Source organism: Osmia lignaria, chromosome 16, assembly GCF_051020975.1.
Source record: "Osmia lignaria lignaria isolate PbOS001 chromosome 16, iyOsmLign1, whole genome shotgun sequence".
In the NCBI taxonomy this organism is placed as follows: domain Eukaryota; kingdom Metazoa; phylum Arthropoda; class Insecta; order Hymenoptera; family Megachilidae; genus Osmia; species Osmia lignaria.
The window spans coordinates 7309762-7336467 of record NC_135047.1 but is presented as its reverse complement, the minus strand read 5'-3'; the positions used below and the strand labels follow the sequence as shown (position 1 = coordinate 7336467).

Here is a 26706-nt window from a genome sequence, read left to right as displayed (position 1 = left end):
CTATCCTTCGTTTTCGCTCGCAAGAAGGTAAACGTACGCGAGATTACAGTCCCTGTGAAATTTATTCTATTAATTAAGTTTACTCCTGGTACCTTGTTCCCCCGGTGGACCGACTGAGACGGTCACTTCTGGGGGCGTGTAATCCGGAAACAGTTGAAATACTCCTATGGTTGGCGAGCACCACGTCGAAATGCTCCTAATTTTCATCACCGTTGTTAGATGTCTATTTAAATAGCCTCGGTATCAGTTACTTGATCCTGAGACACAGGATACATGTCATCGTGTTAATTTTCATATGTATTTTGTTTGAAAGGTAAAAGATATGGAACTCTAAATACTTGTGAATATTTTGTAAAATGAAGAAATGATAAGTAGGATATTTTAATTAAGAAGGGTTAGCTTTAAATTAAGGAAAGATCAGAAATCTTAATTCGGTTTTGAGAAAAATAATTATTTATTTTAGCAATTAAAAATACATCAATGCTTTCTGTAATAGAAAAGACCCTATTTCAATTCCACCCTAGTTGAAACACATTGTAAGAGGCTCAGTAAAAGAGCCAGGAACGAAGAGAAAACGTAGGTTTGTTTCGTATTCTGCATTCATCCTTGCAAAAATCATCTTGTCTATCCATCATCCTGTCGTTTGGTCCGTTCATGCGAAAATATGATGTGGCGTGCAACCGTAGGAGGAGAACGTTGACGTCGAACCTCGTATCGACTCGGCACGGCCGGTTACGTGATGTTCATTAGCGAGCGCGACTCGTAAAAGCGAAACGACTTGACATTTAACAAGGAATCGATGAAAAGATAAGTCGCTGTGCATCGCACGAAAGCGTTAACCGGCCACCGTCTCGTCTCGTTCTCCCTCGTTCTTCGCCGCTTTCGTCATTTCGATATATCGCAAAGTGACCGCGGAGAAATCAGTAAAAATTACGTGACCGTTATCTCTTATCGCTTGTACTACAAGAATGTAGACCGATTAGATATGAACTGTAGGTATATCCGAGGGGTTTCTTTCGGCCCATGCGAGCGGACCCTCTTAGGGGAAGGAAACCATCCCCTCGATTTTTTCTGCTACCAAACGGTAATAAATAGCAATTTCCCGTTTTGTTAATTATCATACAATTTTTTTTAATTATTTCTCGCTATACACTTAACGCATTTACCTAGTTTAGTAAAAAAAAAAATCCCAAGTACCGCAAAAGTAATTTACATGAATTTGTTAAAAATGAACTTACTATCTCGATATATTTTTAACGAATTCAACGGCCCAGTTGGAGTGTTAAAAGAGCAACAAACATTGTGCACGGGTTGAATAACGGTGAACAAACGTAAAACACGAACGAAATTCCGGTGAAAATCGAACGATCTCCGTTGGTCATGCGATCTCGCAGTTGGTTCAACCCCCTACGTTTTATCATCCACCGTATCTGACGACGAATGGTCCGCGAATCTTTATGACCGATACTATCGGGCCAGGTGTCGCGTGTCGTGGACAGATATCCTCAAAGGGGCGAACATTTTTCATTTTTCCGGGACAAGTGACCTCGCCGGTGCGGTGGTTTCAACATTTTCCTTTCGTCCTCGTGCAACGCTCTCAGCTTCTTCTTCTGCTGGCTTCACCTTCGCATCTATAAATAAAGGGAGGCGAAGTAAGTGCGGAGTCGGTAGGTTGTCGTCAGAGTCATTAAGGGTAGTGCTTCGGTTTCCCTTGGAAGCACGCGAACACAGTCAACCCGCGTGTATCGACGTACGAGTTTCTCGGTGTGTCGGTGAACGAACGCGTGCATACATACGCGTGTAACGGTGGTATGTACGGATAGAAAGAGCGAGGCTAGGTGAATTCGAAGAAAGAGAGAGTTCGTTCATGTCGATGGAAAGGGTCGAAGACTAACTGGCATAGGCGTAGAGGCGAGGACTCAAGAACTCGTCCTTGATGAAACGCCGGCTCTCGTGTCGCACGTTTGGAAAAACGAAAAACTCGCGTTGGCGAACGGTGTCGTTTTCCTCGGCTAGATTTACGAGTTATTCGAGCAGCTGACACGACACGAGAGTCAGGTACACGGACGAGTACGCGATCGGTAGCGTGCTTGGTCTCCATCGAAAGCCTTGCTCATCTCGCTGGCTGGTGAATGCGTGGAGAACCGATTGGATAGATCTCAGCGTGAGCATCGCGCGAGAGGATACGAGTATCATTAGACGGATCATAAGATTCGCAGCATTAATATTTTTGAAATATTAGAAATTGCTCTTTGATAATTTGCACTCTAAGAGAACTTTGATGCAACATCTCGACGGTCGGATATTCGCTTCCGTGTTTTGGGATGTGTTGTTTAACGGGTACGTTTAAAGCTCAACAAACGGTAGCTCGAGTGCGAGTTGCTAGTTACGATCGTAAAGGTGCCTCTGCTTTTCGTCCGGCTCGTAAAAGCTGCGAGGAACGAGGGTATCAACGCGGAAACCCTCTTGCACGTACGAAATCGATCTCGAAACTGGTATAACTAATTCTACAGGGTGATATTAAGTTTTGCTATTCAGGATTGTTCGAAAGTATTCCTATCAAATATCTATCTTATGACCTCCTTGAAATAATGTAACTTTCATCCAGAATATTGACACGATTCAAGACCCACCCTCTCTAGGAGGAAGGGTTGGAATATCCATAAAGCCTTTAAATCCAAGTGGTTACTGTTTGTATACGGCAAAAGAGATGGAAATGAAAACTGCCTACGCTGCTGTGACAAACGTAGACATAGCCTGTCGAGAGAAACATTTGCAAGAAGTTGAAATAGAGGAGGAGACGCGTCTCGCGACACATCCTTTTGTACGCTCGCTTCTTGCTGACATTGTCCTCGGTCCCGCGAACCGGCTGCCCGTCTTTATTACGCGTTGCCCAAATATTAGAAAATTGCAAGCGTGCATAAAGGAGAGGCCGTCTGAAAGCAGGAGAAAAAATTATGCGTGCACCTCGTTTGTTCTCCCGATTGAAGGGGTTGCGAGCCCTCTTTCTTACCGCGACGCGGTTACGCGCGTGACACCGTTCGAGGGTAGTTCCCTGTGTTTTGACTCGTTGGATGTTCTGCGTGCAAAATTACGATGGAACTTTCACCATAAAAAATCCCATTATACAAATGTAACGACCAGCAGGCTCATTTTTTCTTTTCGCGATAATGTACTCCGTACGACCCTCGAAACAGAGCCCGTGCAATTTTATTTGGAACAAGTACGGAACGCAAAGTTATATCACGCTTTATATTATGTCTAAAAGACGAAATGAATTTCACGGGGAACGAACAAAGTATTATTAATAAAGATTCCAACGTTGAGCTTTCAAAAGCATGGTGGAAACAGCGCATATTTTACTCTCAATCCTCGATTCCGAAATAATTAAAGCGCGAAATTCGTGGAAGTTTCTGCGCTCGAAAGCGTAAGAGTTTACAGCATGATAAATTTCTTTTTAATCGTTTCATACGAGCTCGGCGTTCGTTGAACAGCTTCGTTCCCGGGAATTAATATCAAATTATTACAAAAATTTACGGAACGATCAAACGGGTGACTCGAAGGTTTGAAATATTTTTATTTAAAAGACGTCTTCATTTTCTACCCTCGTCGAGGTCGAAAGCAGTAGCAGTTCTAAGTTACATTTTCACAGACAATTTGTTTCCTGTTTGTATTCTTAGCCAGAGTTTCGTCCCTTTGTTGGCTCATTATCCAGCACCCCTCGATGGTCGAATTACGCTCATCACGGCGCCTTTTCCATTTGCGCGACAAAATTCATGCGAAATTGCGTGATTTTCCCAGCACGAGCTACGTCAATTTGCGGACATCAAGGGTGTAGAATGAAAGTAAGAAGAAAACAGCGATGAGACATTCAAAGAACATCGTTGAAGTTTGAATTATGGAATTGTAACGACCCTCGAACGAGTCGTCGACTAATTTATTCATACGTATTACCCCCGTATTTGAATATCCCCTTCTGGTAGTTTCACTATGGGAAGCAGTGTGTATTGACCGGCAGAATGTTTTTAGATTACGTCATGATCGTTTACATCCGCGTAACACCGAAAACTGCGACTATTTCATACCGTGGTGCACATTCGGCGCACGGAAGGGTTGGTCTAATCACTTTTTAACTACATTAGCACCGGCAACTACCCCTCTCCTTGGCATAGCGAGCTCGGGGCAACTTTCCGGTTGGGGAACCTCGTCGCCATCAAAAATAGATTACATCGCGTTTCGTTTCCCTTAAACCTTGGAAGGTGAATGGTTAGGACGATAGACGGTGTCTAGGTCCATTCGGGCCCGTAATAACAATGGTCTTTTCGATGCTACGATTTATATAGACGAGTGAGATTTCTTTCATCGTCCACGGATATCCGTTCGAACGGTCAGGCGAGCAAACAAAGTTAAAAATTGTCCCATTGTCGCAGGACGTGTCCCGTGACAGGTGGAGCCAAATGATAAATCAACGAGCGTCCGAGTAAGTGTTTCTTTATCTTCCCTTCAGCTCCACGTCGGGAAGGAAAGAAAATTATCCGTGGCTACGAAGTGAAACGTTCGGACGAAAAGCGTTCCGAGGAAGAGAAATGGTGAAAACCGAAAGTGTGTGCGTTCTAAACGATACCGGAGTCCCCCGGCAAGACAATCTTGCCACATGCTTCTCTGTCCACTAATAGACTGCACGTCAAGTCTTTTTCCTCGAGTTTTTTCCCCCCTCGCATCCTCCGTTAGATTCGCCGCCACGACGATGGATAACCTCGAACCTTAACAGTCGTTTAATTTGTGTCTGGCTCCACGTTTTTACTCGGGGAAAGTAAGCTTCCACCAGCTAGAATAAAACACTCGTCCTGTGTAGTCTGGTTGCTTCGGTGGACATCCGCAGGGTGTTCTTCTCGCCTGTATTTCGGATTTCTTTGCGGCCAGCAGTTCGCACAAGAAAAGGCTACTAATGTCTAAGAGCTGCTACTCTGACGAATGTGCCTGCTATGACGCTAACAAATTGCTTTAAAGCTTTTTCGACGAACGTTTCGACGTTCCCGAAGAGGTCAGAGACTCGTTTCTACTTTCATTGGTTACTGACCTGTGTTGGAACTGCGAAGGGTAGTAAAATCATTCGTTAAAAGGAAATTTCTTGCTACAGCTCTGTTCTATTTTAGAAAGTACGATAGTTAACCCTTTTACTATTTTGTATTCAATTAAGTGTTTAGTCGAGGATTTTCATAAAACGTTGCTACAAAGTTTCATCGTAAATTTCTCCAAACTTTACACCTACGAATCACTGAGATTTCGTTAATTAAACACGGTCAAAATGGACAAGTTTCAATGCGACTGACAGTCGGCGAGGCTAGAAATAATGACGTTCGTCCCGTCATCCGTGTTACATTTGCATAAACCGTCTTCGACGGGGCACGAGGGGGCAAGGGCGAAAAGTCGAATAATTCATTTCCAGCATTTCCATGGAACAGCTCTGTTCCCGTCGACAGGGAGCGCTGTCTCGCGCGACATTTCGTAATTTCTAGACAGTGGTTGGAAGATCTAATTTCCTAGTCTGCCATTCATGGCGGGAGACCAACGTGTAGCCCTTGTCGCAGCCGTGGACATGGATGGTTACAGGATAGTTTCGAAGATCCATTTAAATTCTGCTCGTGTTGTTGATATCATAGCGCAAATACCATTCATCAGTCGGTTTCAAATCACCTGGAATTTTTCTCTTGCTTCTTATTCGCGAAATTCGTGTAATCCAGAGTATCGATCTTCCGAAAATATCGTCAGAGGGAAATTACTTTAAAAAGGATCCTCGATAGGGAGCGTACAACTCGTTTAAACGGATTATCCGTAGGTACGTCGCGGGAAGTAATGTTTCCTCGTCGAAATGCCGAGTTATAAGATTACCAGGTATTTCCACGTGACTTATTAAGGGTCTGGTTATCCGGCGTGGAAATAATGTGGCAGGATTATGTCGCGAAGCGAGTATCGATTTCGTATCGTTTCGGATAAACGCGGGGACAAATGAAGTGCAATTTGTTGGATCGCGTTTAGATCGAGTTCAGGCTTGAAATTACCGGAAAGTTTTGGCGTTTCGGGCGGAGATGGACGAAAGAGCGGACAAGAGGCAATCGACGAAACGAATGATCTAATTTAATCTTGACTAAGCTTGCTGAGAAAATTGGTCCACGATACTAAAATGGATGTCTTAAGGGGCTGTACGGATACCAGGGGATCGGTTGAAGTTTCCACGTAAATTTCAGCTTTATTAAATTAATGATGATCTATCGCACGTCGCGTGGCTGATTCGAGACAAATTTGAGGAACGTTCATTTTCTCGTAAAGGTCAATTTATAATAGCCGATAGACTGACGTAATAACGCGTTGCAATGTAGATATGTATATGCATTGGAGTGGCTGGAAATTCGAAATGTAACCGGTTCGAGCGGCGGCGGCGGTTCTCTTAGAAATGCCGGACACGTAAAAGCCAGGACCCGTAGGGTTTACCGGCTATACCACGAATATGTATGCCGTACAGGCGGCCGTGTACGGCAAATCGCGATCCCTGGATACGTACGTATTATCCGTATAACCTCTAACGTCGATTGTGGCTTATGATATTACGTACTCTCCATTACGACGCACGCATACACAGGAACCGTAACAGTTCACCGACAGTACGGCCACGGGTTCCGTGGCGGTGTAACGAGTAAATTGCTACACCGTTACATTTTCCTTCGTGTTCCGATCGCGCTACCAGCTAGACGCGTCATTTACTTCATTTACTATTTCGCTAATCGCTGTAATAGCCAGCCGCCGCCACGAACGACGCGTACTGATTTGCGCGCCACGTTCCATTCTCAGGAATATCCAATACCAGCAGAAAATTTCAGTGTATTTAGAGTTTTAGTACTGTTTCATATTTTGCCGGTCCACCGTTGTTGAAAGTGATAAATTAGGTGATAAATCAAACGTATCAGACAACGCGTGGAACGGAATGTTGACAGAAATCAAGTAATGTAAATTGATGTGGTATTTCTAGTAAATCAAACGAATCAGGCAAATAATACGTATTTCACTGTCTATGTTTATGTATTCTGTTTCACATATTTGTGATCAATTATTAATTGATAGAAACTCTGAGTTATTAGCTCTCGACCCTCGACGTCAATATAATATTTCGATTTTGTATTGCAAATGAGTTGAGCCATTTCGTCGCATGTATCTCGAATATAATGCAAAAGTATCACAGAAATGGCACCGTTGAGATTTTAGGCAATATAATTCAAACCGCAGATAAACGCATTGATATTCAAAGAAAAATCCGTGTGCATACTTCTCTGTATGAAGACGCGTGTACACACGCGTAGAGGGGAGTGTGTTGGAAAAAGGATGACACCAAAAGAGAAATGTGGGGAGAGAATGGAAAAAGAGAAGAATCGGGTGTCGGGTCGGTTGAATGTTTCAAAGAGGAAGCTCGGTCCGGGTCCGTATTTCGTGGCGCACGAGTTTCGCCCCTTTTGAATTTTGAATTATTGGCTCCCGCGCAATCTACGCTCGCTTAGCATGCGCGCAGCCGCGTAATTTCGATTAAACCACCGTGGTAAGATTGTCCCGGTGTAAAACTCACGCCCCGTTCTTTGTCAGTGCGCGCGAAAGGAACAAGGGGAACGAGAAGAAGAAACGACGTGCAAGAAGGTAAAAAGGAAGAGGGTTTGCAAAGAAAGCGAATGTTTAAGCGTCGCGATCGGAGATACGCGAAGGTCGGTGGTTGCTTATTAAATTTTTATTCGGTCCCGACGAATAAATTGCGACCGACGGAGACACTGACTAAGCGATAAACATAAGAGACGTGCACGGAAAGGGAAAGAGAGAAACGAGGTAAGAAGCGAACGCTTATATTACCGTCTGTGTGTCCAACGTTTCGAATGCAGATTCCCGCCGCGGGCATCGATAAATCGATATTTTCTCGGCTGCATAAGTTTCGCTCTGTCGAGGTGAAATGCACGGCAGCCATGGTACGTCGCTTTTAATCGGCCATAGGACTTCCGGCCGATGCATATTCATTCGACGATCATTCGCTAATATCCGCTGCGAATAGATCCCAGATGCCGTTAGAGATCATCGTTATCGTGACTTATCGAATGCTAGATGCCGTTCGATGATAACCTACATAACAGTAAATTAACTGTGCAACTGGAACAGGATTGTGAATGTCTTCTAGGCACTTTGAACGAATTAATAGCTCTCAATATTTTCTAACCGATGGGCTCGACAAGCTCTCTCCTCAGTCTTTCTAGGCTTAATCTTGCTGCTAAACGTACTTTTGTTTCTCGCGCGAAATAAAATTAAATACTCCGATTGGGCACGCTTGCCAGAAAATAAATCGTACAGCAAACGGTTAATTAAATTCAAGTTTCCAGTACGAGCGTGTTGCTTGGAGCAGAAGAACGTTTCGAGAAACGTTCGCGAAACAAATCGATCCGGTGTTAACGCTTTGTTCACAAGCGCAACCTACTCTCGAGATGGAAATTCTCGGGGCAAGACGTTGGCCGTGGCCCTCTACTTGCAACGTGCCGTAATGAATGTCCCGGTGCATGCAGCATCGTGACCTTTCTGGACGGGCGCGAGCCGATAAACTGGATCCCTCGATCATCGGCGAGGATTTATTGCATCGTCGTGGAGGCTCGCAAAGGGCCGCGCTATCCTCGCGTGTGAGCGAACTCTTCCTTCTTCGACGCGATTCCAAGACCTCCTTTTATTTACCGTTCAGCTTTCCCTCAGAGATAAACGAATTGTTTCGTTACAAGATAAAGACACCACACCCATGCGTGAAAAAGATTTTATTTTATAAAGAACGTATCTCAAAATGTTGATTATAAAATGAATAGCAAAAGTAGCAACGTTTCAAGGGGGCCTAAATCAAGCTGCCTCTCCCGAATAGCAAACCGTATTCCTGTTTGCCGGTAGTCACGAGGTGGGTGAGGTTCGAGAAAATAAATTTCTGCATCGATAAGAGTGGCCTTTATCGATCAAGGTCGGGCTGGAGGAATAGACAGGATCTGTGGGGCAGCAACAAGGAGGAGGATAGAGGTTCGGATGTTGTTGAATGTAAATGCAAGTGCAATGAGCCGAGGGAAGAAGCGGTAAAAAAGAGAAAGAGGTAAGAGAAGAGGGCGAGACGTGAAAGCGCGCGAAGGAGAGCGCACGGAACGATGATATTTGATTTATGCTCGTCGTGGGCCGCGGGCCGCAAAAGAAATGATTGTAACTAAGATTTATTTCAAGCTCTTTACTGTCACAACACCGACTTACCGGGGGTAATATCCCAGACCAGCCGGGCCCGTTTCGCGCTAAGTACAAGCTCGTTGGATAAAAGTCCATTATTGAATGGGGACCAGTTCCTCCGAAGGCGAGGGCGATTATTTAATGCCATGGAGTCGAGTGTTAAATTGGAATAGATTGCCCAGTGAACTTTCTCTCTTTCTTCTCCCCACTCCTCCTTTCTTCTTCTATCTCCTTTCATTCAGTCATCTTCTGTTTTGTCTATTCACTTTGTTTCACTCTCGTTTTCTTACTTCATCCTTCTTCTTTGTACGCTCGATCCTCGATTCGTAATTAAGGTTCAATAGTTAGTGTCAAAATTTGGATTCAATCCTACCAGCAATTGATATTGTGTCTTTAAGATCGTATCAAAACCAAGGAGTAAAAATTGCTTCATTCAAGGGATGAGATCGAATTCCAGGATTCGGAGAGAGGGAGAGAAAGAGAGCGGAGAGAAATTTGTGCCGGTGTAAGTAGATGTAGTTACCAGGGACGAAGGAATTTGCCGGGAAGTAGCTCGAAATTATCACTAATTTCCGGGTAATCTTTCGCCGGTTAGTTGGGAAGTTTTGTAATAGTTCGAAAGTTAGGCTGTTCGTCGACGTCGAAGGTATCGGCACTTTGTCCAAGAGACACCATGGATGCTGGAAGTTGCTTCGATGTTAAGACACGCTGGATCGAAGAAACATTCTTCTTACGAGGACGATGAAATTTCAAGGTTCCGCTCGTGATATCTTAACGAGATCCTTCTCAATTAACAATGTTATTCATCGGTAACTTCACACTCAACAAAAGAACGTTCTATTAAATTATTATTCTTAAAAAATGAAGGTAGCTTTAATAAGCTGTAGAAGCGCTTTTATAATGGAGATATCTTAAGTTCTTTCCCTCGTTATATATAGCTACCCCGATACAATCGTCACGAAAATTGTTCAACAACTTGCTCTAATTTGCGTCCGACCCTCGTAAAAGGCGTACACCTTGAAACGACGCTAAAATCCTTCAATCTTTTCCTGAAAAAACGATCTCCAACCACGATGGACAGGGGACAGGAAAATCGTGGTCGAAGTAGGCTGCGCTACCCTCGTTCCTCGATTCGATCATAAAATTGCATTAAAAGGCACTCTGGCTGGGCGACTCGATTTTCTGGCACAAATGACAGAGGCTCGAGCATCGTTCTTCGCCTGTCGCCGCTATTAGCTCTGTTAATTTTCAATTACCTGTCGCGCCAAACGGTATTTGCAAGCCGTGGTCTATCTCGAACGACCGGCTGCAACAATTTGCGGGGCTAATATGTATCATCGGTGGGAAAAAAGAACGAAAAGTAAAATGATTCGTTGACAGTTCATGAAATATTGTTTGATAATTCAAGTAAATTAATCCTCCGTCCATTAAGAAAAATTATAAAATTAAAAAAAAAGACATTAAATGTGTAAATCGGGTCCAATGGACCCGCTTGGTAGACTGAGGGTAAATCTTCAAGTCTTGATTAAAACATAATCTCCCTTATTACGTGGTAATTGGTGCCATTAATTTCCTGATAATTATTGTAATAGGGGTATTATAATAATAGGCTAACAAGTATTGGCCGCACGCGAAACACGCAAACGCAACGGCAGCAAAACCGTCTCTCACGACAAGAAATAATTCTTCTAGCCTCGATCAAGGAGAATTCTCTCACGGTGACTGGCAATCGCGACAGTTTCCCAAAGAGACACGACGTCGCCGTCGTTGCTCGAGAACAAGCCGGAAGCGTCTCGTCAGCGTTTGTTCATTATCGAAGTTTGTTAGCGGAAAAGTGTGCGTCGACGGGAAATCGAGATAAACGTCGTTTCCCTCGCCCTTTCGTCCATTCGTCCCTCGAAATTTCCACACCCCCGTATTATCGCGACGCCGGCGACACGACAGCCGACAAACCAACAAGGGTTAACCCAATTATTTAGCTGCCGAACTTCGTGTCTGGGGGTGAAGAAACGATTCGCAGCGGAGTGTTTGTACGAAAAAACTAGCCAGAACTATTTTATTGGTTCCATCTAAATTAAATGCACTCACGAGTGATATAACATAATTATTAGAAAAACAAAGAGGTAAGAACGTACTAAATCAGGAAGGGGTTAAAGATGAATGGAGAGAATAGTCGTGAATCTTTATAAGGGTTAGATAAAAGCTGAGATCCTCGACCCATGCTATCTGTTAGCAAACTATCTCAATCCAACCGCCAAATGGGCAGTAAACTCTTATGAGCTAGGGTAGTAAATTCAGAAAGAATCGTAAGGGGTAGAAAGTGTCCTCCGTGATAATGTTTTCGAGATATTCTTTCGATAGAAACGGTCTATCCTCCGTTTCAGTGCAAATAAATTAAGGTTCAAGTGAAATTTTCTCTAGATTGTCAAACTTTCTCGTTGAAAGTTTCAACCCTTCCTTCGTTAATTCCTCTATTTATTCTCAGGGAACCCCATAAGGTCTCGCGGTCCTTCTTGAGTTATGCGCCCTAGGGAGTTGCATTTATTTAAACAATAGTTTCGAGGGATCTGGATGGCACTTAAGTGTCTAGTGAAAGGCGTGTATCAAGAGATCAAAGCAGCGCTAATACAAGTACCTATGTAATTAACCCAAGGTATCTGTATTCAATGTTCCAAGAAAATATTCAGGAGCGCACATGCGCCAAGATGTACGAGGACCAGGTGTGTTGCCTGGTGAATTCGCTTTATATGGACACGTGGGTCCAGGCCCGACAATTATCGATTGACCGTCCCTAAGAAATGTCGAAGCGTCTCTCTCCGTCGTTCCATCGGTGGTAAGGCGGTCCGACGAACGTAATAACTTTAGGGATTTCCCGGAAGAGCCATCCCGACGTTTACGATAATCAGTCGCCGTATATTAGGTAACGAAAGCCCTCTGAGGAAGGTTTCGTTGCATGTAATCATCTGTGGCGGGCTCTGGAATCACCGATAAACCGACGTCACTTCGATTTCTTTAACGAGACGCCGCGATAAATTAACCGAGTCGTTTCGGTCGTTTTTAAAAGCGGAATCGCAATTCCTTATCCCCGGCCCGGTAGAGCTAGACCTACTTACCGAATCGGGGCTGAACGAGGCCGAAAGCCGGCCGGATTTTAATAGTCCCGACCGTTTGTTATCCTTTTATGCATTCGTTATCGATCCGCATTAACGAGGAAACTCGAGAGGGCCCGGCAAAGGAGAAAAAGAATAATAAGAGGATGCGAAAGGTTGGCATGGGGTTTCGTAGCTTGGAAATTTCAGGCTACCATGGCCAGCCTCGGACCATGCCGGCAGGCCGGTTATGAAGTTGGAAGCTGCAGCTTCGCAGCTGGCGCCACATGGCCCCTCTCTCTCTCGCTGCTACTGCTGGCTGCTCAACTTTCCTCATTTGCCATAATCTATGACCCCCCATTAAGAGGACGGGGCCTAGAGCCGGGCTTACTAAGGACCAGGTAACACGGATCCGTGCAAGATGTCTCCGGTAACAACGAAGAAATTAGCGGAAACTCGAATTGCGTGGCCCCCGGTTGCAATCGGCACTTCCACGGCAAAGATAACGCCGACCACGAGGGTTGGGAGATGCTCGCCTCCGCTCTGATGTCGTGACGCGAGTGTTCTCGATGGTCTTCGATCGCGTTTCAATTACTCTTCTTACATTTTCTTTTTTTCCTTTTTTTTTTAGGGAACTTTAACCCCGCTGTTCCTCTTGGGTTTATGTATCAGAGTTCAAAATCGAAATGACCTAAGTTTATGGTTATGGGTAGTTCAAAATGAAACAGAGAGATTTAAAGGTAGTTCTCAGAAATGGAAAAGGGGAATTTCATTTGCCAGATGACTGCACCGTCGATTGTGTTAGCCAGACTATCGGCAGATTCTCTTTTCTTTTGATCTACATTTTCAGATCTATGATTCAATTCATTCTCTTCACGTAAGTTTGATTTTCTAGCACACCCATGTGTCAGATGCATAAGCATTTATAGTTCACTTACAAAGAACATTTTTTTTCTTTCTAGAATGTGATTAAATTTGAAAAATATAAAATAATCGAGGAATAAAATCCGCTATTGGGAGGAATGGTCGTGTTACGGGACGTTTGAAAGATTCCCCCTTTAGAAACGAAGGTTTCGTTCGCTTACCACCGATGCAAGCTATAAATCTCGGTCGACTTGCCGGTGAAATTGCACGCTTTACATCTCCTCGCGGGTAAGTGGAAATTGGTTCTTCCATTCCGACATCCCTGAAACTACCAACTTTAATCTTGCGCCAAAATCGATGTGGTCTTTGCCATCCCGATAGCGAGCAAAAGGAGGCGGAAGTGGGGGGGCATTTCTACATTGATTTACTTCGCGAGCGACAGGTTTATTACTTCGATGTGTACAAACGCACCTGCATGAATAAAATCCGCTTCGTACGACTCCGGTTGGGATTGATTCGAATTCTCGCGGAGAAATCAAGCGTTCCGACGGGAACGGGGAATGTATAACATTCCGAGATCACGAGATTGGATTCTTCTTCTTCGTACGCTTTCCTTTTATCCCGCGCGGGGAACAAATTCACTCAAAAGTCAGCACCCGTTTACGACCGAGACGCTGATTATTGCAAGTGCTCTTCAAAATTTGATTTGTCCGCATAAATTGCAAGCACAAACATGGCGGATAAAATACTTGTTTATCGTTGCACGAGGAAAAATTGCATTACAGGTGAAGTAGAAATTCTTCTATCGAACTTAGAACCTGAAAGGGTGGTAATGGGGTTGTTTGAAAAAATCGTAATGCGTGTTACATAGATCTTTATACCTCGGGTCTTCGACTCTCCAGAACCTTCTCCTCCCCATATAAACCCTTATTAACCATATTAACCCTTGTTCCCCGTCCACCCTTAATTGAAAGAATCTGTTATATAAAATCTCATAGAAATCGGGGGCTAATGGGCGTATCGGAATTCACGGCATATGGCGCGTCTCGTGGTGTCCAGTGATGGGAATGCAAGTGGAAGCAAGTCGGCAAGTCGAAGAAGAGGGACGATGGTGATGGAGAGTAGGTAGAAGCACGGTACATGGCCTTTGTACGGGTGCTTAGAAGCGTGAAGGCTCGCATAGACATTATTACATTATCCGTGTAAATGTGAGGCAGCGAGTGTGCATCTCTTATGTTGACCGCACTCACCGGGAAATAACTTCCATGAACCACACCTTGGTAATCGACGTGCTTCATAGAAGCATAAACGATACCCGAGGGTATGTGCATCGTGTCGGTGAAGTTCAGAAGCTTCTTAATCGAATACTTTTTAAAAAATGCTACATAATACTTGACCATGCTGGTACAAGGGTGGAGGAATCAATACACAATTCTTATAGTATGGTACATGGTAATCATTGGGTTAAACGATTATTTTGCAAATTAAGAGCAGCTCAACCAAACAGTTTTAATGTAATCTCTCCAGCGACGATGCCAAATGAAAATGGAGCATATCGACAGGCAAAAGGTACGTTTGGCCGCGAACGAAGCGATAAATGCCCGGAGGAATTGTAAAATATGGTTTACGACGGTGCTGCAATGCAGGTCCCCGAGGTGGAAGAGGATTCACCTTCTTCTTCTTCTTCTTCGACAGATCGATAGGTCGGATCGACTGACGGCAGCCGTCTCGATTCTCTGAGGAAACGGATTTCAGGGGGATGAGAAGGGTGGGACGAAATTCGAAATCTCCTCAGGCAGATTGCCTCGGAGCGCAAAGTTCTCTTTAACTCCTTGCCGCACAAAGAACTGCGTTTGCCCGACGAAAGTGTCGCGATGAAAAGTCGCGAAAATGTCTAGAATCAACGTGTTGCAGGGCAATCGACCAGCTCCCGATTCCTCGAGGCGTTTCAACAGGCTCGGACTAATTGTAAGAATCGTTTATCGAAACTATGAGCTTCGGTTTAGAACGCATATTAACTCCTTTAATTTTGTGTTTCAGCCGTCACGGTCAATGGCTGCCAGTGTCGTATCACCGTGGTTCGCGAGACTGGCCCTGACGGTGACATGTGGCCAGGAGAAAAACAGAAAATTTCTCTACTCATCCGTGTGCAAAGAGAGAGAGGAAGAGAGGACGCCGATCACTCAGAAAGCCGAATGAAATTGGCATTTCAATTGGACAAGACAAAAATTGCAGTACGATCGCCCCGACGGGGCGACGTACGGCAGTTAAATCGCAGTATCGTACCGACGCGTCAGTCGACGACAACATCGATCGTTTTCGACGTGAAGTCACGACGGATTGTCGGCCAATTTCGCGGAGACGCGTATGTATTACTGATAGACCGCTGACAGTCGATCTTCACCGATTCTAATTCGTTCTGCTTGTTTTCAAGAAGTCATAACCGAATGTTTATGGTCCAATTCAGGGTATGGTTAATGAATACAGCTGTTAATTAAAAAGGTAAGAAATATAACTTTATTTATCTTTTGTATAATACATGGTCTCTGTGCGAATTCGGTTGTGGTTTGTTGATCGAAGTTACAAAGAAATCTTAGTGTCTCTTCGTTTCGTCGTGGAGTAAGTCTAAAACGTGATCCGTGCACAAAGAGCGTCACGGCACGCCTGTGTGCCCGAGCCTCATTTAAATAACAGATAATTGCCAGTCCTGTTAATTGAAGCGCCGCGGGGATCGTCGGAAGGGAGAGGCTAGAGAAGAGTTAGCCAAGATTTTGCAGCGGTACACCACCCTCTCGTTTCCGTCTTCCGTTCCTTTCTCTCTCTCTCTCTCGTTACCTGTGTCTCCTTTCCTATCCGAGAGTTAACGCGAGACCCGATTTCCCGTCTGCCGAGCTACTGCAACAAATAAATCGCTTTTGTCATTTGCACGCCACCCTCCACCCCCTTGTATTTCACCCCTTTTCAGCCAGCCAACTGTTAGCGACGGTTACAGACTCGTCGATGGAACGGTAAAAAGTTGAGCAGTTTCGCAGCAAATCACGGCGGAGAGTTAATCTGGCTAATGGCAATGTTCGTTGCGCAGAAATTCGTAACGTATCGTTATCTTAGAATTCCTTGCCCTTCGCTCCGGTTCCCTCCCGTTCCCTTGTTTCCTATCCGGTCCTGCGTCGAAGGACAAAACAGGGGAGGATCTCGTTTAAATAACGGATAATTGGAAGTCTCCTTAATTGAAGCTGTGCGCGGCGGAACAGTTAGCCGCGTTCCTCGTGACACGCCTTGCACCCGTTTCCTCCTTTAACCAGACGAATCCCGTTGTTAACGTCAACCACAAATCTGTGCGAGAAAGCCCGGCTAAGAAGATGGAACATTGTTTGGCGAAAGAATTTCGAGAGCACCAGGTTCACTCTTTTGTAAGTTGAAAAGAATTGTTGGTAGTTTGATCTTTGTGTCTGATTTTACGTTCTGCTTTATCCCTTAATTGTGATTGTATTAGATCGTCATTTGTTAATCAAAACGTACTATACAAATTTATGGATTTTATAAATTTAGGAATGAACAACACCTGAATTTCACTTCGAAAATATTCATCCATGGTAGGGGCAAAATTCTGATAGGTAATAGGACCAACGGAAAAGGAAACAACAGTGTAAGGAAAGTAGTGCATGGAGCAGGTTATCCTTTCCAGTTTCTGACGGCGCCAGCGTTTCCATCGTTTTCCTCTCGGCGTCGTCGACGTCGATGTCCTTATACCCTTTTTCCTCGGCCAGCATCGTCAACCGAACAAATCAACCCCCTACCGTCGTCTTGAAGCAGAAGAGGGTTGACAGCATAAACCTGGCTCCGGGAAGCACGACTCCGACAGCAGTTCCCGAACGCATGAATTTTTAATAAAATCACCCACGGAAGACGTCACCCCTTACAGGAGATACCTTTTCGATGCGGCTTCAAACCGCCCCCGCTTCTCTTAACCGAGACTAACCTGTCTTTCCCTTTTTGTCTAGCCGTCTCGTTCCTATAACATATCTGCGAAAACTTCTTCAACCGTGTGCGACTTCCGTTTTCTTTCGATTTAATAGTCAGGATCCTCGACACGCGTAAATAGTACGGATTGAAAACTCGTCCGGCCTGAATCTATCCACCGAGGGGTGGAAATCGTCCGTCGCTTTAGGGGAATGTTCCGGATGATACTTGGAGTGGAATCCACGTTGGAATACCTCGGTAACCTCGTCTAACCTCGCTGATCTCCCCTTGCACACTTAGCGACCCTTGTCTTGGCTGGTCGAGGATGATCGATTCTGTTAGCGTTCGGTGTTACTGCTGACATCGCGTTATCGCGGTTGGACATCTGTCGAAGTCGAACATTTTGTCTTTCCGATTGTTTTGGAAATTTTTCATATCGCAATTTGTTAATCAATCGAGTGATAATTAATTTTAAATATTCTGTATAACCATCGATTGATCTAATATGCCAATATTTCAAATATACATTAAACAATAATTTTTCCGAATGTCAACGTGCTTTCACCATTTGTCTAGCAGTTTACTGTCACCATGAATTCTCGGGAACCGGAAACCGTGAAAAACTACCCAGACGAAATGAGAAACGAACGAGTATCGTCGCGTTGCAACATCCAGTCATCGATCCTCCACGCATCCTCGAGGCACAATGGAGAGACTACGCAATAAATTCCGGCTAAAAAAGGATCGGGAGGTAGGGTGGCCGATTGAAACGGAGTAATAGAGGAAAGAGTGGGTATTGTCGAAAACTTAGGCATCCACGTTCGTCCCATATGGCATCGAAATGACGCACCAGGGAGAGAACTGTCGAGGCAGGCGCCGCGTCGCGCGGCGAACTTCGCCGTCTGCGAATTCACGTTTCTCTAAACCCCCTCGCCCCTTCATCCATCCCTCTTCCCTCTTAACCCTCGACTCGTGACGTGCAGCATTGTGCGACACGCATTGCCCTCTTCTCGCTATTAACGCGCTCGTTCAGTCACGAGTGGGCCGTCGTTCCTTTTGAATGATTGAGAGCTAAGACAACGCGACAGATTTCGCGAGTGAAGGACTCGAAGGATTGGTCCTCGTGCAACTCGCTTCAACTCGCTCTAACGAGACTCTTTCGTTGATAAATCCTCGTGATGGGACTTGAAACTGCAATAGTGTTATTCAATCGTATTTTAACGCGCAGGACGTGTGGATATATTGTTCATTCGTTGGTAGCCACTTAACACCTTTACTTATTTTAATTATTTAAAGTTTTATTATTTATAATCATTGCCCAAATCCTTAATTTTCCAAATCCAAATAGTGTGAAATGCGAACTTAAATTAAAATTGAGATTCTCTCCATGGTCCGTCGTCCGAGGGTTAAAGGAGGTAATAATCGTCAGTGACGAGCAATAAATATAGCTTTAACTTAGATCAACTGGTGACGATTAAAAAGTCCATTTCCTTAAGAATTAACTTGAACCATTAGGCGAGATTGACGGATAGTTTCTTATTATTTCTTTTCCTCTTCTTTGGCTGAACTAAAACGAAGAGGAGAATAAAGGAAAAGAAGAGTTGCGCTACGAGTCCGCTCTGCTCACTCGACGATTCATGGACTCAGCGCGATCTCATCTTAAAGATTACATCTGAGCGGACTGTAACGAACTGGGGATCTCTTTTTCCTGCTGCTCGCGACTGTTCCACCATTCCTGCTACCCTTTACGATATCGTTCAGCCCGCCCCCGTGTTTTCTCCCCAGGAAGAAAGGGAACTTCGAACTGCTCTTTGATGACGATGCGTCGCCGACTCCGTGCCCGTAGCTTTATTTTATAGGCGTCTTCTTGCCGATCCAGATATTGATTGAGATTCGCGAAACTTGCCGAAAGGACCATCCCCCTCGAATCGCTGAAACGAAATCTATTCGAGGCAGGGTGGCCTCCCGCTTGGTATTCCAACAACGTTCCAAGTGGTTCATCCGCGATCGTGGATTTGTTCGAGCCGAATGCTATTCTATCGGGGATAGAGACCAAAAGCTCGTTGTCAGGAAAACAATGATCTTTATCTTATATATAATTTAGCTTCCTTGTTATCGAAAGGGGGATAGGAACGCAGCTATGTGAACGATGCGTTTGTGAATCGCTGAGTCTGCTGCAATCAGAATCAAAGATTTAAAGCCATTTAATTTTTAAGAAAATAAAAATTATTGGTCCGTGATTTTGTAAGATTCAACTCCTCTGTTTAAAGATTAAGAATCATCAGAATAGCGTTCTGGTGACTTTAAGAAAATGACCCACTTCGAATGCCATTCAAGGCATTGGATTACAAGCGAAATGTTACCAAGTAAGTGACAATGATTTCGTTGAGACACAAGGGAATCGTGTCAATTATATTCGACGTGTACGTACTACTTTCTTGCTGGTTGCAGAGATGATGCTCGCCAATCAGAATCGTTTGTAAGCGAAGGACCTGAAGGTGCTTCCAATTACACGAAACGTCACGGTTGAGTCAAGAGATCGGGGTCACGTCATTCCAAGCAGACTTCTCTCTTCTCGCTGCACCCGCGTTTGGTTCACGCTACTTCTCCATTTTTCTCTTAGTTCGTGTCACTGATCGCCTTATCTAAACTGGTTTTAGCCGAGTGCACGAGCGATACCGTAAAATTGAAGAGTGTGTAATTCGAGTTATTGCTAGATTCGATTTGCCATAAACGATACAATGGGTACTAGAACTGTTAAACGAAATGTTATGAAAAATTTAGTTAATAATCGAGCAGAAGAACGCGAGTGATCCTCGAAGAAGCGTTTCATAACGATTTTAAAGCAGGTGAACCAGTTAATTTCTGAACGCTCCGAACCGTCAAACGCGATTACGTTGCAACCCCCTGCTTTTCTCACCCTCCTTCCCCGTTCTTCCTTCTCACAGCCGAATATTTTAGCAAGATAAAAACTGAATGCTCCTCCACGGGGCCTGGATGTCAAAGATACGGGCCATAATTGGGAGGACTATTCAGTTCTAAATCGTGGAACACACACGACTCTGTGATTGACGCGCGTTGTACCTTTTGCAGCCGATAAAAAGCATTGTTAACGATGCAGCAATTTCATGGATAAATTAACGAGCACTGTAGCACACGAACACAGCTCAATGGAAGGATATTTTCCATCGCGAAAGGGAAAATTTTAATTTCCTGCGTTCCTCGGAGTCTCGGCATTATTTCGAGCATAATTACGCGAAAAAGAAATCAAGTAGGAGATAATCGAGGCTATTATAATAGTAATTAGGAATTCGTATATCAAACAATGAGCTTCCCATTTCTGGTTAATATTTTGTACGTGTAACAAATTTTAGATTAAGTAGGTATAATTTAAGCTCCACTTCTAAAAACTGTATTTTAGGAAGAAAAGAAGGAATTGTGGTTTCATTGTCAAATTCAGAGATTCGAAGCTTGCGAATGAAGGGACAATGATATTTTGAAATCGTATTGCGGTCTGTGCTCGGTCGTTTGCGTAATTATAACCGAATAAGCCAATAACACATGGAATAATAACGATCGGGAATTAAAATTTGAAAACCAATTTATTCGTTGTGGCTTGAAATTATTACCGCGTTAATTGAAGGACTAATGAATTCTGTACGATCACAATTACATTTCGTTGCCCATGATTGCCAACTGGACTCGTTTATTTGTCAAATTGCACCCCGATATTGTCTGGCGAACAGCGAGGAGCCTGGTTAAACAGTAAGTATTTATCAACTGGGCGCGATAAGTTTCTGTTTAAACAAAATACAGATCAATATTCGCTCTGTTGCTTTACGATTCATAAGAATCATTTTAATATGAATAATGTGGAAGAAATATAAAATATAGAAACTAGAATAAGATGAAATATTTTTCACACTAGTTACACACTGAAAAGCAAATGAATGTTGAAGTTACATTAACAGTATCCAATTAAACACGGAAACATTTTGTAGTGTTGATATATCAATGTAGTTCGATTTAACTTCTGCAAAAGTATGTCTTCGACGTTTTCCGTATTTGTGATTGGTAAGGAAAGGTGCGTAAAAAGGTACGGAGAAATTGCATTCGACGTATCGAGTTTGATTCATAGTTGGCGCGAGCAAATCCAAAAAATTACTTGCCATGGCTCGTATTTCGCGGCCAAGTTCCGTGAAAGTTGTAACCAAGTTGTAAATGGTCTGTCGTAGGAAAAGTTCGAGGTGGATGGTAATGTAACGAATGCAATTTCGTTTTATACCGACAAAGTAGCCCGTAAGTCAAGAAATTCCTTGCTACTTCCAAACAGTTTCTCGATCTTATCCCAAGGATATTTAAAATATGAAATTTGTTACGTTTATCAAGTGCGTAAACCATTTAAGAAATAATAACGCCATTGTCAAACAATAAATCACTACACTGAAGCTTACTTTGGTAGGGTTTTAACTAGAGAAACCTATATGATGAAAAGTTATGCGTAGTCTTACATCTGTGAAACCTTTACATTTCGATTGTACATCCCTTACATCTCTGCACCTCTTACATCCTTGTAATACTTATATCCCTGCATCGCTTACATCTCAGCATTCCTAACATCCCTGCATTCCTTACATCTCTACATCCTCTACGTTTCTACAGATCTCATATCTCTGTATCCCATACATATCTGCGTCTCTTACATCTCCACATTCCTACATTCCTTACATTTGTTCATCCCTTACATCCCAACATTGTTTTCATCCCTACATTTCTTACATCTCTGCATCACTTACATCCCTGCATTCATTTCATCCCTATATTCTTTTCATCCCCACATTCCTTTTATACCTCCATTCCTTTCGTCCTATATTCCTTTCATCCCTACATTTCTTACATCTCTTCATTCCTTACATCACTGCATCACTTACATCCCTGCATTCATTTCATCCCTCCATTCTTCTCATCCCTGCATTCCTTTCATCCCTACATTCATTTCGTCCCTATATTCTTTTCATCCCCACATCCTTCTCATACGTCTATTCCTTTCGTCCTATATTCCTTCCACCCCTACATTCATTTCATCCCTACATTCATTTCATCCCTACATTCATTTCATCCCTATATTCTTTTTATCCCTACATCCTTCTCATACCTCCATTCCTTCCATCCTATATTCCTTTCATCCCTACATTCATTTCATCCCTATACGCTTTTCATCTTTACATTCCTTACATTTGTTCATTTCTTACATCCCAACACTGTTTTCATCCCTACATTTCTCAAATCTCTTCATTCCTTACATCTCTGCATCACTTACATCCCTGCATTCATTTCATCCCTATATTTTTTTCATTCACACATTCTTTTCATACCTCCATTCCTTTCGTCGTATATTCCTTTCATCCCTACATTCCTAACATCTCTTCATCCCTGACTTCACTGCATCACTTACATCCCTGCATTCATTTAATCCCTACATTCATTTCATCCCTCCATTCTTCTCATCCCTGCATTCCTTTCATCCCTACATTCATTTCGTCCCTATATTCTTTTCATCCCCACATTCTTTTCATACCTCCATTCCTTTCGTCCTATATTCCTTTCATCCCTACATTCCTTACATCTCTTCATTCCTTACATCACTGCATCACTTACATCCCTCCATTCATTTCATCCCTACATTCATTTCTTCCATATATTCTTTTTATTCCTCCATTCTTCTCATCCCTGCATTCCTTTCATCGCTACATTCATTTCATCCCTACATTCATTTCATCCATACATTCATTTCATCCCTATATTCTTTTCATCCCTACATTCCTTTCATCCCTACATTCTTTCCATCCCTCCATTCATTCCATCCCTACACTCTTTCCATCCCTAAATTCATTCCATCCCTGCATTCCTTTCATCGCTACATTCATTTCATCTCTACATTCTTTTCATCCCTACATTCTTTTCATCCCTACATTCATTTCAACCCTTCATTCATTTCATCCCTACATTCCCTATATCTCTCCATCCCTTATATCTCTGTATCGCATACCTCCCTGCATTCTTCACATATTTGCAACATTTTTATGCAAAATCGTGCAAAATTTAGTTCCCTTTTTCGCCACCAGATGGCGCTGATTCGACATCGAAATTTTAGTTCACATTTTTGCCGCTAGAGGGCCAAAAGTTGAGTTTGATTTAGTTCCTTTTTCCAAAACCAGATGGCGCTGATTCGACATCGAAATTTTAGTTCACATTTTTGCCGCCAGAGGGCCAAAAGTTGAGCTTGATTTAGTTCCTTTTTCCAAAACCAGATGGCGCTGATTCGACATCGAAAATTTAGTTCGCATTTTTGCCGCTAGGGGGCGCTATTTTTCGAGAATTTCGCGAGAATCTCGAAAAAAGCGCCCCCTAGCGGCAAAAATGTGAACTAAATTTTCGATGTCGAATCAGCGCCATCTGGTTTTGGAAAAAGGAACTAAATCAAGCTCAACTTTTGGCCCTCTAGCGGCAAAAATGTGAACTAAAATTTCGATATTGAATCAGCGCCATCTGGGGGCAAAAAAAGGAACTAACTTTTGCAAAATTTCTGACAAAAAACTACTTACCTTTACTTACCTTTACTCGAAGCAGTCTTTGTAATATATTTATTATAAGGGTTGCATGGATATAAGGGATGCTGGGATGAAAGGGATGTAGGGATGAAATGAATATAGGGATGTAAGGGATGAAGAGATGTAAGGGATGTAGGGATGAAAAGAATGTAGGGATGAAAAGAATGTAGGCATGAAATGAATATAGGGATGTAAGGAATGAAGAGATGTAAGGGATGTAGGGATGGAAAGAATATAAGGGTGAAAAGAATGTAGGGGTGAAAAGAATGTAGGGGTGAAAAGAATATAGGGATGTAAGGGATGAAGAGATGTAAGGGATGTAGGGGTGAAAAGAATGTAGGGTGAAAAGATTGTAGGGATGAAAAGAATGTAGGGATGAAAATAATGGAGGGATGTGAGGGATGAAGAGATGTAAGGAATGTATGGATGTAAGGGATGAAGAGATGAAAAGAATGTAGGGATGAAAAGAATGTATGGATGAAAAGAATGTATGGATGAAAAGAATGTTGTGATACAAGGGGTGTAGAGATCTAACTAAACGTGGGATGTAAATAATGCCGTAGAGGTCCTGGGCTGGGGCCCTGGTCTCCACTGCACGCGGTCCCAGGAGTGCCGGCATCGGGTGTGGCCCCCGATGTCGGCGGAGTTTGGCACATGGCGGAGGGTCGAAGGACCCTCCCTTTAGCCACAGTGCAGGCCACCGTGGTGGTTTTAGTGGGTAAAAATCCCACACTACCTCCGGCCCCTCCCCAGGGGGGCGGAAGGTGTCTTTCTGAAGATTTCCACCACGTTAAAAAAAAAAAAAAAAAAAAAAAAAAGGAGATTTAGGAGTTGCAGGGGTGTACGAAATGCAGGGATGTAAGCAGTGCACAAATGTAAGGGATGCAGAGATGGCCTTGGACTACAATGTGAGATTAAATTATATAAATAGCTAGAAAATGTAAAATAAAACGGATCCTCTTCGTTGTTCCCCTTCGATGCGCTTATTTTATAAGCAAAAAAAATTAATTAAGTAAATTAAATAAACTGGAGAAAAATTAAAGGACAATTATTATATTGGTTGCACCCCCTTCATACGTCCCTGATTTCATCCAAGGGTGTTAGGGACCGTGCTGCGCCAATGACACCGTCTGCGTACCGACCTGTTATCAAATTGGGTATTAAGGACCTCAAAATGCCGATAAGTATCCCTGCATACTAATAATTTAGCATTCGGGGTGCCAAGGACCCCAAAGCACCAGTGACGATCCCTGTGTGCCGACCTGATACCACCTTGGGGTATCAGGGACCCCGAATCGCCAGTGAGTATCTCTGCATAACAATATTATAGCAGCCGGGGTGTCAGGGACCCCAAATCGCCGGTGAGTATCTCTGCATACCAATATTATTGCATACGGGGTGTCAGGGACCCCGAATCGCTGTGAGTATCCCTGCATACCAATATTATTGCATATGGGGTGTCAGGGACCCCGAATCGCTGTGAGTATCCCTACATAACAATATTATAGCAGCCGAGGTGTCAAGGACCCCAAATCGCCGGTGAGTATCTCTGCATACCAATATTATTGCATACGGGGTGTCAGGGACCCCGAATCGCTGTGAGTATCTCTACATACCAATATTATAGCAGCTGGGGTGTCAAGGACCCCGAATCGCCGGTGAGTATCTCTGCATACCTATATTATTGCATACGGGGTGCCAGGGACCCCGAATCGCTGTGAGTATCTCTACATACCAATATTATAGCAGCCGGGGTGTCAAGGACCCCAAATCGCCGGTGAGTATCTCTGCATACCAATATTATTGCATACGGGGTGTCAGGGACCCCGAATCGCTGTGAGTATCCCTGCATACCAATATTATTGCATATGGGGTGTCAGGGACCCCGAATCGCTGTGAGTATCCCTACATAACAATATTATAGCAGCCGAGGTGTCAAGGACCCCAAATCGCCGGTGAGTATCCCTGCATACCAATATTATTGCATATGGGGTGTCAGGGACCCCGAATCGCTGTGAGTATCTCTACATACCAATATTATAGCAGCTGGGGTGTCAAGGACCCCGAATCGCCGGTGAGTATCTCTGCATACCTATATTATTGCATACGGGGTGCCAGGGACCCCGAATCGCTGTGAGTATCTCTACATGCCAATATTATAGCAGCCGGGGTGTCAAGGACCCCAAATCGCCGGTGAGTATCTCTGCATACCAATATTATTGCATACGGGGTGTCAGGGACCCCGAATCGCTGTGAGTATCCCTGCATACCAATATTATTGCATATGGGGTGTCAGGGACCCCGAATCGCTGTGAGTATCTCTACATACCAATATTATAGCAGCTGGGGTGTCAAGGACCCCGAATCGCCGGTGAGTATCTCTGCATACCTATATTATTGCATACGGGGTGCCAGGGACCCCGAATCGCTGTGAGTATCCCTACATAACAATATTATAGCAGCCGAGGTGTCAAGGACCCCAAATCGCCGGTGAGTATCTCTGCATACCTATATTATTGCATACGGGGTGTCAGGGACCCCGAATCGCTGTGAGTATCTCTACATACCAATATTATAGCAGCTGGGGTGTCAAGGACCCCGTATCGCCGGTGAGTATCTCTGCATACCTATATTATCGCATCTGGGGTGTCAGGGACCCCTAATCGTTGTGAGTATCTCTACATACCAATATTATAGTAGCCGGGGTGCCAGGGACCGAGGACCCAAGGAGTGCCGGCACCGGGTGTGGCCCCCGTTGTCGGCGGAGTTTGGTACATGGTGGAGGGTGAAAGGGCCCTCCCTTTAGCCCCAGTGCCGGCCACCGTGGTGGTTTTAGTGGGTAAAAATCCCACACTACCTCCGGCCCCTCCCCAGGGGGGCTGGAGGTGTCTTTCTGAAGATTTCCACCA

General features: G+C 43.9%; 1 long non-coding RNA gene across 8 annotated transcripts in view; it reads left to right on the top strand.

Annotated features, from left to right (window-relative positions):
• Positions 1-22322, top strand: part of LOC117600600 (uncharacterized) — a 115389-nt gene extending 93067 nt beyond the window's left edge. Inside the window, exons 1-4 of one of the 8 annotated variants that reach the window (XR_004580489.2) lie at positions 12936-15194; positions 15267-17937; positions 19457-19552; positions 19638-22322. This is a non-coding gene — a long non-coding RNA (uncharacterized LOC117600600). Of the gene's footprint in view, positions 1-12935; positions 15195-15266 lie in introns of those variants that run through there. The other 7 variants (XR_004580484.2, XR_004580486.2, XR_004580485.2 and 4 more) reach the window with 7 other exon arrangements.
• The last annotated feature ends 4384 nt before the right edge of the window (positions 22323-26706 follow it).